At 39.1% G+C, this 13,874-nt stretch overlaps 1 protein-coding gene across 1 annotated transcript in view; it reads left to right on the top strand.

The window, feature by feature from the left end:
- The first annotated feature begins 2,047 nt into the window (after positions 1 to 2,047).
- Positions 2,048 to 13,874, top strand: part of LOC114649427 (neuroendocrine convertase 1-like) — a 591,637-nt gene continuing 579,810 nt past the window's right edge. Inside the window, exon 1 of the mRNA XM_051924736.1 lies at positions 2,048 to 2,144. The gene's annotated coding sequence lies outside the window, so the exon portion shown is untranslated. The remainder of the gene's footprint in view (positions 2,145 to 13,874) is intronic.

Below are 13,874 nucleotides of genomic sequence, written 5' to 3' on the forward strand. Positions count from 1 at the left end.
GAAGGAGGTGGGCAAAGAGAGGCCTGAAGTGTGAGAAGGAAAGTGAGAGGCTTAGAGAGAAGCTTGGACTATTGAGAGACTGTGGGGGGTGTTTGGTGGTGGTGCACATAGTGACTTGTATATAATAGTTGTAGAAATAAACGTGTGGTGATGGCTAAGAACGTGTCCTCCTGTCTGTGTCCGGGCTGTACCCTTTCACAACTGAAAAAAGAGTGCATACTTGGTATATATTAGCTTGTATATGATAATAAAAAACCTGTCCCATTACAGCCCCACCGGCATCCATGACTTGTTTAGCCAGCAATCTGATGTTATTATGAGCTACCTACTGTAAAACACTTTAAAAGTTGAGCACCTGCTCACAAAGAGCGTATTAATAATCCTCTTTTTATTTCTTTGGAGCAGTCCCTATTCTGTGTTGTAATATTGCTCTCTGTGTGTACTGTCACCAAATAACCCTGAGTTGGACTAAGCTGATATGGAAAATGAATGGATAGATATTTTCTGCACAAGTAGATTAGAAATTTAACCTAGGAGCTTTATCAGGCTACTAGTTGTTATTCCAATCAGTTCCTTCTTTTCACTGGTCTGCTACCTGAATTAAATATACAGGCATTCCCCTGTTTCTGCCTTTTTGTGTGTTTATTTCTTCTTCAGTTCTATAGGTCTTTGGAATGTGTTTGTGTGTTTTAGGCCCCAACAATCCCATAATGAAATAACTGGGTTTGAAATATGTACAGTATGAACATTTTTTAATGGAGATGAATTTGCATTCCTTATCCTGCACACCAAGATTTTGCCCTTGTATTTGTTTAGGGATGTTTTGAATACTGAAGTGCACACAAGTTGATAAGACATAGATGCTCCTCTCTTACAAACCTTTTCACTTTTTGGGATTTCTAAATGTTAATCACACATGGCACTATATATTTCTTAATACTGAAAAAGGAATGGCTAATTAAATACAGATTCTAAACAACTGTGGTCCCTCAGGACCGAGTTTGAAAAAACCTTTTATTTCGCATCCCTAACTCCAGAAAAGCATGGTGAATTCAAAAAAGTTTTTGATTGATGAATATGAAACGGTGATCAATATTGTGTTAAACAGATAACATTGCTGCCTCAGTTGTAGTTGTGTATTTTATTTTCCATGGGTCACATAATCCCTAAATAATGGTTCTTTTGTCCATACCCTCTGCTAACATTTTTATGCTTTCACAAAGCCAGTGATGAGCAGACAAAAAGCATGAAAATTAGACAAAAATAGTACCTATCTTGTTTTTGAATGCCCATTTAATTTCTGAAAAAAAGAAAAAAAAAACATTTGTTAGAGACAACTGAAAGCAGCTTATAAGCAGAACAAGAATCTCTGATCCAACATTGAAAATAGAAGTGACTTTCATGGACTGTTAAATCCATCTGACTTAGTTCACAGAAAAGATCCGAAGGCTGGATGGCAATGCTGACAGTCAGATATAAAAACTTGTGACCACATGAGTGTAGTTGCTGCAATTTATATCATCTTATTCAAAACAAAACACATGCAATAACATATAGTTAGGTTCTACAAAAGTTACAGTAATATAGTCATCATGTTCCAAAAAACATTTCATCAAACTGAAAACACAACATCTTCCCATACCCAATTTAATTCACATATTGTTCACAAAAATTAATTCAATCAATAATATTGTTACTGTTATATTTGTAAATAATCAAAAAACAGACATTTAAAACATTACATTTACTTATTTGGTTGACACCTTTATCCAAAGTAACTTATAACATTTGAGATACAATTGGTCACATTTCTTTTCTTTTCCAAACTGGAGCAACGGCAGATGAAGTGAACTCACAGCCTGAGGGACTGCAGTCCAAAGCCTTAACCACTACACCACACTACTCTTCTACATTAGGTAAAAGATTTCATATAATGATCTATGCAAATATGTCCAGTTAAACTGATTTGCATAATAACCAAAGATAATGAGACAGAAATTCTTTTATACCTGTAGCATACAAAAGATTGCCCATTGTACCTTCATCAGTGCAAGCTTTGGTGCAAGCGAGTCATGTTTTCAGTTTCTTTGATAAACTGAAGTAGATCCACTGAGGACACGACTGAAGAAATAACTCCTTTAGTGGTAAGTATATAAATACTTTCGTGCTTATAAAATTATTATTAGTAGTAGTAATTATTAATATATATGTTATTGTTCTCAAGAGTACTGTATTTGAAAGTCAGGAACCCACACTGGATGGGACACTAGGGCATTCTTCCCAGGTACCCATCCACCCACAGAAACAGAGCAAATTTGTGTTAATTGTCACATGTACTTTGAAATTGATACTTGCATGTGCTAATCACCATGCAACACATCACCATTACTAGTGAGTATAGTAACCTTATTTCAAAACTTCTGTCTTTATCTAAAAAAATCTCAGATCATATTTGTCATTAACAAACAATAAAGAAATTGAACTCTTTTGCCTACAATGTTTTTCCGTGTCACTGGACATAAACCATCTCTACCAACTTAGAAAGGATTCACAACCTGACACAGATGGACATCTCTCTGTGACAAAGTGAGGTCCGTGGCTGGTGGGCGTATTTTAATTAAATAATTGTTATTTCCGCGTCTTTGTGTGGGGGCATGGTAGCCTGGCAAGAGCGGCCCTAATTGGTGCCGGGAGGTGTTGATTGCCGCAGCTATGATACGTCCCTGCTTTAAAAGGGAAGCACACGTACAAGAGAGCGTACGAGAAACAAAAAAGCAGAAGGGTCGGAGAAAGTCGAAAAAGATTGAGAGAAAAACAGACTGGGTACCAGTGAATGACCACAGGAGACGTGAAGGAGTTTAAAAGGAAATGGAAGGCAAAGACGGTGAGCGCCCGAACTTAATGGAGTGAGGCAGATGGTCGGGAGCTGGCCTTGGGGCCATGGGAGTCGGAGGCTGTGAAGGGGGTGCTCCTAATGTGCACTTTTTTGGAAGTAGGATTGACGCCGGTTCCCTGCGAGGGCTGAAGGTGAGTAGCAGGAGAGACATGTGGGGCTCAACGGGTTGCCCTGCATATACCGATGGGAGGACGGCAGGGAATGGAGCCCCGATATGAAGGTTGGCTGCACCTGTCAGTGGGCGGGAGGAGGGGAGGAGATGCCAGGTTTAAAGGAAAGCACTGAGGCTCCCTGTTTTTACGGACTACTTCTGGATTTTAACGTCACCATTTTTAATGGATTATTTATTGATCTGTTTTTAACTTCCAGCAGCACCTTTTATTTCTTGGATTTATTGAACATTCGATGCACTGCACTTTGGGACACTGTTTGACTGTTTTTAATAAAAGCACAGTTCACTTTTACGCCTACCACTTGCAGTGCATTGTGTGTTTGTTCACATCCACTGGCTCATCCAGTCATGAGTATTGGCGGTGCCGGGTTCAAGAGGCCCCCAAAGCTGAAGTGGGGGCGTACAGCTGACCCACACCATTACACCCTTCAAATGAGGTCAAATTAACTTCAGGGACCTAAAATGTATAGAATTCTTTTAAGCACTTAACTCAATGTTACCATTCATATCTCAATGATAAACACACAAAAATGACCTGTGTTGTGTGAACTGGGGAATTACACCTAATTCTACTACAGTTGTTTATCATGCTTATTAAAATTGTGTATGATTTATTAAAGTCCAGGGCTTTGCTTCATTTTGAGTTTTTTTAAATGAAATGCTGTTTAAGCCAGTTTTTTTTTTCTGAAAAAAGTTTACATAGATATTTTTAGTATAAATGTTTAATGTAGAAATCAGTGGCGACTTAAGTCAGATTTGTTAATCTCTCTGCATGTCATATGGGTATGAATTTTAAATGGCTGGAACTTTTCAAGGTGCTGTAAGACTTTGGAGGTGAATCCAAAATAACATTACTGAAAATAGCCACAATTTGGTGAGCAGAACTCAAGATGGGCTAAGTCATGAATATGCTGAAACAGGCGACCAAATAGCAGATTGGTATTGATTATTTTGCACTCTGTTTTTGGCAATCTCCCTACATAGTGGTTATTCAGTGTTATTAATAACTAGCAATGAGCAAACCCAGCTGAATTCACTTTCCTCAAGTGAGGTGACATTGCAGAGATGTTTGGGAACTTCCCCAAACTCTATGAAATACATTGAAGTCAATGGGGAATGTAATGGTCTGTTAAGTGGCCGTGATGGCTAGGGCAATTTATACCAACTATGCTGCTTTGATTGTAGCCAAAAGTGTGATCTGAGCTGTGAGGCAGCAGTGCTAACTGCCCTGGCTCCTTGAGATAAAATACAATTTTTTGTTCTGATACTTCTTACAGACACAAAGCATGAATGCACTACAGATTGGGGCCCATGCATTCGATTGCAGGTTCTCACCTCCCTTTAACCAAGTTGTGTTTTTTTTTTTAATATTCTCTGATGCTTTTGCTCTTTTAATGCTGTTGCTACCAAATAAGTGCAACTCTGTTTGCATCAAACTGCACAGCATCGTAAGAAATACGGTACTATTACAGGGGTAGGCTCTCCTATTACACCTGGGTCACATGCAAGTCCATACAAAAAAAGACATGTCCTTTAAGACACCAATACACTGACACATTTCCAGTTTGTCTGCGTGAGCATTTTGTGTTTAAATGTATTTGGAAGTGTTCTACTTTTTTCATTTTTCTTTTTTGTCCATCGCTGCGATCAGTTGTAAGTACTCATTGGCTGCTGCAGCTCTGATGTCACACAGACCTCCCAATGCCTCTTGGGGTGTTCTGGGGCTATGTTTGTCTAAGATGGCCGCACAGCACATTTCCTGGGCTAGTTTTTAGTGAACTAAGTCACTGGGGGGAACGGAGGGGCACAGCTTTTTTGCTTTGAAAAATATTTTACTTTGGCCAGTTTTGCTGATTAACTGAAATGACCCATGTATAGACTCTGTGGAAATGGATGTGAATTATATGACAGCATTAATGTTTTTAACAGTTGTCAGGCAAATAAAACCAATGGTGAACTTGGGTATTAAAGTCTGCTATGTAAAACATACTGAATGTAACATAAAACATTCAAAATAGAAATTTTGCTCATATCTCCTGTTTGTTGCACTGTACTGTATAAAAAAAATGTAATTTCAACCTGCACATTTTAGGCTTGTGAGAGAAACTTGTGTACAAGGAAACACAGAGAGAACAAATGCTCTGCAGATGGTGACCATGGGTCGATAAGCTCAGTCTCCTGGAGCACTGAGCTGTGAAGCTGCAGCACTATCCACAATGCCAGTGTTCAGTGCATTTTACTAAAATTGGAGAAGATTGTAAAGTGTCAGCATGACCCAAAATTGGATTAACCAGATCATTAAAATGGGTAAATAAGCAATCCAAAAAACATTACCGATTAAACCATTTAATGCAGTTCTTATTTTCTAGTTCAATTTGATCACACACCACATTAGTCCTAGCCAGGCCAAATAGTTTAGAGCTGTGTCATTAGGTGGATGGTCATATTTAAAAACCTATGTACTTCTTTTCCTCTCAATGTATGAAAAGCTTTTAAAAATCAAAGTATGTATTTTCTACTGCATTGAAAAGATGTGAGATACATTAATATTGTTCACCTTGTTAGTTATGTATGCTATCCATAACTTTGAAGCAAAATACATAAAAGGTGCACTTAATATACCACTGAGCAAAGCCATTTAATGCATTTTATACAGTGTAATATAACAAGTGTTCTCTAGTAAACCTTGATATTTCATCTGCTTTGTATATGATGCATTATACACAAGGCTGAAGGTTCAGCGTCTAATTTATGTGTGCAGCGACACAGGCATTAAAGACCACTCATAGGACACAATGTAGCACAAAGACAAATAGACCTTTTATATATTGAAAGAAGATTCACATTTTTTTTCCTTCAAGCTTCTGCTTGCAAGTGTGCCTCCTGCAACCAATGTTCTAACACTAAATTGAAAATCAAATGAGCATGCAGCTTGAAGTCATTTCAATGTAAAGAGAAGTCTTCACAAATATGAAAAAGTTGTAAATCAGGTAACAGCAAAATATTTGAGACACACTTAAGTTATCATGTATGGCATTGTCTAGAGTAAATATAGATCCTGCGATATAGGACTGATTAGATAATAAGGTTGTTTAAAGATAAAAGAAGACAATAATAAACACTTTTATTTGGCCTTTCCTACCACCTATTTTTAGGTAGAAACCCCAAACAATCTCAAAGGCTGTATAGATCTGAGCTATCTATAAGCTCTTAGCCATTACCATACATAAAGATCACTGACAGAAGATTATGTGCCACAGAGCATCATTCCATAAAAACGTTTTACCAGAGAAACAGTAATCCACTTTTCACTAAATGGTAGTAATGCTCACCAGGGAGTAGGTCTTCATTATCCACAAAACTATTGGACTCCGGAATTACTGTAAACGATATGACTAAAAATAAAGATTGAAGATTTTATGCATAAAAGAATGTAAGCCCCATTAATACTATATGTGCTCTGAGCTTTGCTCAAATGAAGAGATAATCTTTGAATCAAACCAGCAAGTCTTTAAAGAGAAGTGATATTAATTAAAGTTTTCTATTACAGGGCATGCTCATACATAGCCACACTCAGTTATGTTCAACCAATTTAGAGTCACCAGTCAGCTTAACAGATCTTTAGGATAAAGGAGCATATGCAAATAGGCATTTCTGCCAAAATTATATAAATCAGCATAAATGCTCAGGACAGTGTCTTGTCCCCGGTGTACTGCTTCACTTTGCTCTTCTTTATAAAGCTTCTTAGCCTCCCCTTAAATGCAAACCTCACAGTAACACACAGATAGTGCATTGAGTACAGAAGGGAGCAGGATTAATAAGCAGAGCTAATCTATTGATTGAAAGCATGTGCACAACAGCAGCTGTACACAGATGGGGGTAACCTCCAAAAGTGCACTATCCCACATCTTGATCAAAATGTTGACTCTGTGCTCAAAGTTCTCCCTTTTTACAGTGTCATCTTTGTTAATTTGTATGTAGCACATTGCAGTTACAATACCTTCACTGGCAACCCTGCAATAATAATTCTACATAGGTTTCACTGAGATACTTAATACAAGTCTGCTCCTCTCTGACATGATGCTGGAGGGGCAGCTTTCTTGAAGGTTGTGTTAGTTAATTATTTTAGTGAATGGATTTACTGCCCCTCTGTTTCATAGCTACGCTAACTGATATCTTGCCTCTGGTAATGCTACCAGATGCTGATTTATTTTTCTTTGGTGTTCTTGGGTTGAAAGCAGTTGCATTGCAAGTCATGGTTTATATTCATGTAGTTCCTGGTCTAATGTCTAAGTACATGAGAAGCTTGTTTCTCCATCATGTCTTGTGCGGTAATTATGACTTGCAGATGTCCAATTTATGAGTGTTGGAAATATTCAGTCTATTGCAAAGGTTATATAGGTGTTTTGTATCATAGCAGTGACTATCTGAATGCTGTATGCTCTCTTTAGCATTTGTTTTTTGCAGTGGAGCATGCCTGAAGTAACAGATTATGTCCATGTTGTTTATTTAAATAATCATTCCAAAGTTTTATTAAACTACTGTGTCTGCTGAAAGATTTGCTCAATATTTCTCTTTCTAACCCATTTGAGATGGCAGAGGTGAGTCATAAACTTGGGACATTGGGATTACAAGCTGTCCTTCTCAGCAAGATGAGGCAAATGAACTATTTATGTATTTATGTATGTATTTATTTGAAGAACTTGTGTAAAAAGCCAAATTTTCCCTGGGGACAAACCAAGTTCGATCTATTTATCAATACTGTTGATTCTTGTGCAACAGTGGCTTTTCTCTCAGCCATGCAGCATGCACCTCTCTGCTCACAAATGCATACATTACAGATCAGCAAGATATACTGTACAGTAGTACTTTGTATTCATATCAGATACAGTAACTTTACAGAGAAAATAAAAAGAAAATCATGCTGATTTTTGGTGCTAAAACAAAAAAAAAGGCGACACTGGGTTGCACTGTGTGGTTGCCTGACAGTTGAACAAGAGCTTACCTTGTTGCAGAGGTGTTTTATTCCACTATTGCTTTTTATTGGCTAAAGGAATCTTGGCTCAGTCTTTCTGACCACTTTTGGTTAGATGCACCTGAATTTGGTTTCAGAACACTTTCATCTGAACCATTTGGATATGAATTTAGTGTTGATCATGGGTTATAGACTTTTCTCTGGACTTTTTAAGTAACAGGACACAAAACATTAGTGTTAATGGCTGTTTTTCTGATAGTTTTAACTTGTCCACAGATCTTCCCAAGGTTGCTGTCTGACCCCTGACCCCTCGTCTGTTTATCTTATACACAAGTGACTGAAGGAGTTCACATAAGGACAGACATATCCTGAAATTGGCAAACAACTCTGTCATTGTGAGCTTTCTACAATGTATGGATGACAGCCTTGGACCTATTGTTAATGTTTTTGTTCAGTTGTGTAGTCATTCCTTTTCACTGCTAAATATCTCTTAATACCAAAGATATAGCTGTAAATTTTAGGTGCTCCCTCCTCCCAATCTCTTAACTATAATAAAAGGTGAGACTGTGGTGGATGTTTTGGAGCAATGCAGATATCTAGGGATAATCATTGATAAATGGTTAACCTTTGATCTCAGGACCAAACTAATTCATAAGAAGAGTTAGAGGCCACTATTCTTTCTTTGGAAATTCAATTGTTTTAAAGTGGGTAAAATCGTAATGACACTTTTTTTTATGTTTTATTGAATCTGTTGTTACATTTGCTTTTAAATGTTGGTTTGGCAACCTCAGCATTAAGAATATAAACTTTCTTAACAACACTAAGCTACCTTTGATGCTTACAGGAACCAGTATAAGTGAACATCTAGGTCCTATGCATTTTTGGTTGTTTTAGAGTGGTGTGTTGCTTTTGAAAATGAAAACATAGTAGTGTGGGCACAGCCTCCCTCTCACTTGGTCAGTGTAGAGCAATTCATGTAATTCACATTACTAGGCAGTGGGAGGAAGGTGAATGTCTTACCCCTGAACAAGAACAACACTGACAGCACTAATACAATGCAGGATTCAAGCTTTGACAGAGTGTCTGTCCATTACAGGGCACATTCACACATATGCATACCACAACAGTTTAAGGTCAACAGTTTACCTAAATTCTGGGACATAGAAGTAAACCAGAATACCCAGAGAAAAGCAAAAATATAGTCACTATTTAATTGGAGTTTGTATATTATACTGACCATACCAGACCGGAATTTAGTACCAGGACTCTGGAGCCTTGATGCTGCATTGCTTACCACTGCATCACCTTCAAAATGCTTTTATTTTGAAAATATTGTTTTGGTTCCTCCCTTTTAGGCTTGAAAAATATTTTGCTGTACACTTGTTTGCATTGTCTTTAAATAAACTTACTTTTAAAGTTTTCAAATTCAATTTTCTCTGAATTTAATCTTTTTAACTTTACTTTTCTAATATTTATTGCTTATGCTAGTTGATTCTGAACAGAAAGGCATTCTGTTTTTAAGGAGGAGAGTACAGGGCTGTCACTAAAGAGAAAGAATGTGTCATTTTCAGTTCTTTCAAACCATCTGATGATCATTTTCTACTAACTCTAAAACACTATTCTGTAGATTGTTTCCCATCATATTATCTATATTGTTGTGGTATAGTGGGTCCACAGCTCTCAGCAAAGGCCAATTTTAAATAATCACTACGCTCGCGGCTTAGCGAGGGAGCGTGGTGATTGTGTGGCTGCAGCAGTTCTCAGGGCAATTTGCGGTGTGGCCGTTTCTCACCTAAGTGCACAGGTGAGAGACTGCCCGCATCTGTAATTGTTCCTGGGGCTGCTAATTTGCTGCAGCTGCTATGCCCTCTCGATATATAGAAGCATGAGTCGGCTAGAGGGAAGAAAAATAAATGAAATGAAATAGAAAGGAAAAGACAGAGGTTGCTGGAAGGAAGTGAGGAGAAAGACGGTGTGAGAGAGAGAGTAAAGGAGATCGTGCGAACGAGCGAGAGCAGGCTCGAATGCAGTTGGACTGTGGGCCCTAGCGAGGTGTTTATCTAACACCCAGGGAAGTTGATTGTGGTCGCTCCCGCTGAGCATTTTGAGAGGAGCGGGAGTGACTAGCGAGGGAGGTGACTCACCGTGGAAGACAGCGGGAGTCGGGAGACTTAGGAAGATAATCTCCAGCATGAGAATCCTGGCCATTGGAGAGAAGCTAAGTCCCGGTCTGGGTTGAGTGCACGACCGAAGCCAGGGATCGGGAGGCCTCCAGACCTGTTCTGAAGTGGATAGAAGGTCAGCTGCAGGTAGAGTGGCTCCCCCTGCTGCAAAGCCTGAATAGGGAGAAGCAGGGGAGTCACTAGTAAGACGAACACACCGGGCTTTGTGTTTTAAAGAGATTGCTTCCAACGTTTTAACCTCATCGTCTTTTAAAGGATTATTGTTTTTGTTTCTATTTATTGATTTTTAAACCTCCATGTGTGTTTTATGGATTATTTATTTAAAGAAGATTTTTGAATCACTGCACCTTATTTATTTTGTTGTTGTTTTAATAAAAGCACTTTTGCACTTTTGCACTATCCCCTTGCTGTGTTGTTGCCTCACTGCTAAGCTCATTGGTAGCATTACCAATGGTGTAGGGTTCAAGGGCTCCCGGACAGATGATGGGAGCATGTATTGAGCCTGCATCGTCACAGTTGTCTTCATGTTTTCCTCAGCTAAGTGCTGATTCCTAAACTATTACATTTTTAAATACGTAATACAGTACGACAGTGAGTGACTTTGACATCTCAGAATGCTTGAACCAAGTTTGCTTTGATGCTGTAGAGCCTTATAAGTGTCAACTGCTCAGATATGATGCTTGCTCTGAGCATGTTGATGGAGAAGTATAGAGAAGGCCAGAACGAGTTGAATTGTGTCTTTGTGGACCTGGAGGAAGAATATGACAGGGTGCATCGAGAGGAGCTGTGGTATTGGATGAAGAAGTCAGGAGTGGCAGAGAAGTACGTAAGAGTAGTACAGGATATGTACGAGGGAAGTGTGACAGTGGTGAGGTCTGCGGTAGGAGTGATGGATGCATTCAAGGTGGAGGTGGGATTACATCAGGGATCGACTCTGAGCCATTTCTTATTTGCAATGGTGATGGACAGGTTGACAGATGAGATTAGACAGGAAGCTCCTTGGACTATGATGTTTGCTGATGAAATCGTAATCAGTAGCAATAGTAGGGAGCAGGTTGAGGAGACCCTGGAGAGGTGGAGATATGCTCTAGAGAGGAGAGGAATGAAGGTCAGTAGGAACAATACAGAATACATATGTGTAAATTAGAGGGAGGTCAGTGGAATGGTGAGGATGCAGGGAGTAGAGTTGGTGAAGGTGGATGAGTTTAAATACTTGGGATCGACAGTACAGAGTAATGGGAAGAGAAGTGAAAAAGAGAGTGCAGTCAGGGCGGAATGGGTGGAGAAGAGTGTCAGGAGTGATTTGTGACAGACAGATATCAGCAAGAGTGAAAGGGAAGTTTTACAGAACAGTAAGACCAGCTATGTTATATGGGTTGGAGACAGTGGTACTGACCAGAAAGCAGGAAACAGAGCTGGAGGTAGTAGAGTTAAAGATGCTAAGATTTGCACTGGGTGTGACTAGGATGGACAGGATTAGAAATGAGTACATTAGAGGGTCAGTTCAAGTTGGACGGTTGGGAGACAAAGTCAGAGAAGCGAAATTGCTTTGGTTTGGACATGTGCATAGGAGAGATGTTGAATATATTGAGAGAAGGATGTTAAGGATAGAGCTGCCAGGTAAAAGGTAAAGAGGAAGACCTAAGAGGACGTTTGTGGATGTGGTGAGAGAGGTCATGTAGAGGACAGAAAGATATGGAAAACATGATCAGCTGTGGCAACCCCTAACAGGAGCAGCCAAAAGAAGAAGAAGATTTTTAAACTCTTTTTTAGCTGCATGACAATTTTTGGTTTTATAATCTCTATTCACTTCTGACTGATTTTCCTAAATAACATTTAAAAGTGGACTCCTACTTACCTTGTTGCTATAGTGCTTTTTGCCTGACAGAGAAGTTCCTGTTAAGAAATCCCTGCTGCAAATCTAAAAAGAAGAATGCTGTATGTGATACATCAGTAGGTTATACAGTACATCTCTCTATTATAAAAGAAAATCTTGAGACAAGACTATTGCTAAGAGATTTTTTCAAGTCCCGCCCTCCTCTCAACCATTTCTCAACCATGCCCATGGTCCTCTCACCTCTCATTCATGTGAATGCTTTTGTCAGACACAGTTCTTTCGCTCTCCGCTCTTATAAATATTTATGTTTTCCTCACTTTAAGTTCCCAATAAAAGAAGACTTATTATGTCCAAATCTTATTAAAGAATTTCATTCAAAGGGTTATCAACAGAAGAAATGAGTACTTTGGCAATTCTAGCACCGAGAAATGATGAAGTCAAACGAATTAACGTGAAAATTGTCGATCGGTTACACGGAAAATTGGTTAAATGTGTATCAATAGACTATGCTGAAACAGTTGGTGGTGATTGTGCGGAAGATGAAAACATCAACTTACAATATCCCATAGAATATCTACAACCGTTATCACCATTCGGTCTTCCACCAGCTGAGCTATTGTTGAAAGAAGGATGTATCATAACGGGCGACAAAAGGTAATGTAGTACATCTTCCGCGGATAACATTAGACACCAAAGGAGATCTTGATATGCCATTCGTATTAAAATATTTACAGTTTCCCATTAGAATAGCTTTTGCTATGACAATTAACAAATCACAGGGACAAACATTTGAAAAAGTCAGTTTATTTATTAGAGAAAAAGAAACAATATTCATTAACGGGCAGTTATACGTTGCGTTGTAACGATATAAATCCAAACATGGAATCAAAATTCAATGCTATATTGATGAAAAGTTAATTCAAAAAATTGTTTTTACTGAAGTTTTACAGTAAAAGTGTAATTTTAAAAGTATTTTCGTGTTAATTTCAAAGCCAAACAGAATGAAAACATATAACGCAATGAATACCTCTAACGCACAATTTTCTTTCAATTTATTACGTTTTACTATGTTTAATTACTCACTGTAATGTAAAATAGTTAGTGCTATTATGCATATGTAACAATTCCCATGAAAATAACAATCTGTTTAAATTGTACATCCACTTCCCCAGGCACAAGCAGCATTCCCGTGAAGTGGCTAGCGCGTAGCGCCCATCCGGGGGTTTGCTATATTACACAAATATGATAAAATGTTTTGACTGAGGGTGGCTGGCGCAGTGGTTATCACTGATGCCTTACAGATGCCACTTCTTATGTTTGATTTCACAGCTGGTCACCTTCTGTGCAGAGTTTGTACTCTCATGTCTACATGGCTTTTCCTCCCAGTTCCATAGATTTCCTCTCAAAGAGAGCCCACTGTGGGAAACAGCCCGGACACAGAGAGATAGACATGATTTTATCACCCAACACATGTGTTGCAGCACCAATCACCCCAAAGTCTAGGCCTCTTCACAATGCCTTTCTCTGTCTTCTAACCGCCTCCACTCCTCTCCTCCGAGCTCCGTCCACTTCCACCTGACTCCAGCTATCGAATGGAGGGAGGCGGCCCCTTTTATACACACCTGGACGTGCTCCAGGTGCTTCCCAATTAGCTTCTGGCAGCACTCCCAAGTGTGGCGGAAGTACCAGCTGCGCACCCGGAAGCACTCCAGGTGTCACTGGTCTTCTTCCTCCCAGCACTTCCGGGTGTGGCGGTGGCAGTGACCAGGGGCCCCTATAGGGCTGAGCTTCTAAGCTCTGTTCCCGTGGTC

Source organism: Erpetoichthys calabaricus, chromosome 3 (assembly GCF_900747795.2).
Source record: "Erpetoichthys calabaricus chromosome 3, fErpCal1.3, whole genome shotgun sequence".
NCBI classification, from domain to species: domain Eukaryota; kingdom Metazoa; phylum Chordata; class Cladistia; order Polypteriformes; family Polypteridae; genus Erpetoichthys; species Erpetoichthys calabaricus.